This window comes from Arachis hypogaea, chromosome 11, assembly GCF_003086295.3.
Source record: "Arachis hypogaea cultivar Tifrunner chromosome 11, arahy.Tifrunner.gnm2.J5K5, whole genome shotgun sequence".
Lineage (NCBI taxonomy): Eukaryota > Viridiplantae > Streptophyta > Magnoliopsida > Fabales > Fabaceae > Arachis > Arachis hypogaea.
Genome location: NC_092046.1, coordinates 100,957,695 through 100,960,456, shown reverse-complemented (window position 1 = coordinate 100,960,456; position 2,762 = coordinate 100,957,695). Strand labels below are relative to the sequence as shown.

At 41.5% G+C, this 2,762-nt stretch overlaps 1 non-coding gene across 1 annotated transcript; it reads left to right on the top strand.

The window, feature by feature from the left end:
- Positions 1-1,338: 1,338 nt before the first annotated feature.
- LOC112725333 (small nucleolar RNA R71) lies at positions 1,339-1,442 on the top strand. The gene has a single exon (XR_003164448.1). It is a non-coding gene; the product is annotated as a small nucleolar RNA R71 (small nucleolar RNA).
- The last annotated feature ends 1,320 nt before the right edge of the window (positions 1,443-2,762 follow it).

The window sequence follows — 2,762 nt, the reverse complement described above, 5'->3', positions numbered from 1 at the left end:
ATCTGCAGTCTCTTCACCAGGGCTAAGGGCATTAAGTTGATGCTTGCTCCCAAATCACAGAGTGCTCTATCAAACATTGTTTCTCCTATGGCACAGGGGACATGAAAACTCCCTGGATCTTTTCTTTTTGTAGGCAACTGTGGTTGAATGAGGGCACTGCACCCCTTGTTCATCACTATAGTCTGGCCTCCCTTGAGTGAGCTTTTCCTAGGAAGCAGCTCCTTCATATACTTGATATATGCAGGCATTTGTTGGATAGTCTTGATGAATGATATGTTCACATGCAAAGATGCAAACAAGTCAAGAAATCTTGAGTATATTCTCTTCTCCACAGCACCATTGAGCAGTTGGGGAAAAGGTGCATAGAGTCTCAACAACTCCTGTTTTGAGATTTCTGGTTCTTGGTAATCTTTTTCCACCTCCTCCACTAAGGTATCTTCAGGTTGTTCTGACAGCTTACTTGGCTTGTCCTCAATCTCCTTATCACTTATAGTGACCATCTTGCAATCTTCCCATCTTACTTTCTTTGTTTCACCTCTCGGATTCTTCTCTGTGTCACTTGGGAATCCATCTGTGGGTTTGGGAATTTGCTCAGAGAGATATCCTACTTGAGATTCAAACCTCTTGATTGTGTCTCCCTGGTTCTTGAAACTGGCTCGCACTTCCTCCTTGAACACCTTGTTGTCTTGGATATCCTTGCATATGCCTTCAAGTAGATTTTCAATCCTTGAGATTCTTTCATCAAGTGATGATAAGGCAGGCTGAGGAGGGTTGTTCTGGCCTTGATGTGAATGTGGAGAGGTGTTGTTATTGGGATGTTGATATGGTCTAGATGTGAAATTGTTTGGATTTGGGCGTCTTTGATCCAGGCTTTGGTCTTGTTGATTTTCCCACCCAAAGTTTGGGTGATTCCTCCATCCAGGGTTGTAATTCTTGGAGTAAGGATCATGGTTCTGCCTAGGTGAATTCCCAATGTAGTTGGCTTGCTCCTGACTACCCTCTGCTTCTTCATTCATTCCTTCTTGGGTTGTTGATGAAGTGGAGATTGCTGCCACTTGGTTCCTCTCCATCTTCTTGGTGAGGTCAGCCAGCTGTTGGGTAATGAGCTTGTTTTGGGCCAACAGAGCGTCTACATTGTTTAGCTCCATTACTCCTCTTGTGTTCCCTCTTTCGGAAGCTTAGAAGTAGTCGTTCTCTGCTACTGTTTCAATGACATCTATAGCCTCCTCAATGGTTTTCTTCTTGTTCAAAGATCCTCCGGATGAATGGTCTACGGCCTTCTTTGACTCATAAGAGAGCCCTTCATAGAAAATGTGCAGCTGAACCCATTCGTTGAACATGTCAGGTGGACACCTCCTTGTTAGGTCTTTAAACCTCTCCCATGCTTCATATAGAGTCTCACCATCTTGTTGCCTGAAGGTTTGGACCTCAGCTCTCAGCCTATTGATTCTTTGAGGAGGGTAAAATCTTGCTAACAATTTGTTCACCATGTCTTCCCAAGTTGTCAAGCTTTCCCTTGGGAAAGATTCCAGCCACTTGGCTGCCTTATCCCTGAGTGAAAATGGAAATAAAAGCAGTCTATAGGTGTCAGGATGAACACCATTAGACTTCACTGTGTCACATATTCTCAGGAAGGTGGTCAAATGTTGATTTGGGTCCTCTTGGACACTTCCTCCGAACGAACAGTTGTTCTGCACAAGGGTGATGAGCTGTGGCTTCAGTTCAAAATTGTTGGCATGGATGGTTGGCTTTTGAATGCTACTTCCACAGTTTCCTGGGTTTGGATTGATATAAGAGCCTAAAACTCTTCTATCCTCCCCAAGTATGATTTGCTCGACCTCTTCTGCCATGGTTGTGAGTCTCTTCTTCATGATAGTTTTCCATGTTTTCTTCCATGTTTGGTTCAAAGTATTCCTCAAAGTGTTCCTCCTCTTCTTCAGCACCAACTGCACGTTTGTCTCTTGCCTCCCTCCTTAGTCTAAAGAAGGTTCTCTCAGGTTCAGAATCAAAGAAAGTTGAAGCCCCGCTTCTTCTCCCTGTCATACAACCAACAAGTACAAGAAAAGAGAATAGGTGCAGAAAGTATAGCTGTCATAATTACTGTTAGTGTGAGTGATGCAATATATCAAACAGTTAGTGGGTTAGTGAGATGAAATGTAAATAACAGAAAAAAAAGTAGGGGGGAAGAAAGAAATTAACTAAAACAGGAAGTAAATAACTCAAACAGAAATTTAAATCAAACAAAAATAAAATGCTCAATCTAGTTATCCTCCAATCTAATCATTGTTGATGCACAATCAATCCCCGGCAACGGCGCCATAAACTTGATGCACGGAAAACTTGTCTCATAACAAATTTCCTTCGGCAAGTGTATCGAATTTATCGTCAAGTAAAAACTCACAATAGAGTGAGGTCGAATCCCACAAGGATTGATTGATCAAGCAACTTTAATTAGAGGAATGTTCTAATTGAGCGAATCAGAAATTGAGTTGTGAATTGTAGAAAGTTAAATTCGGGAAATTAAATGACAGAAAGTAAATTGCAGAATCTTAAATGGGAATGGGGGAATTGCTCATAAATGTAAATGACAGAAATTAAAGAGAATGGGTAAGATCAGAAATGGGGAGTTCATTGGGCTTAGGAGATGTTGCATTCTCTGGATCAATCTCATTTACATCTCTTCCTCAATCAATGCACTGATTGATCTCCTTGGCAATCTTAAGTGATTGAATTACAATTTCTTGTAATTCAATCTCTCAAAT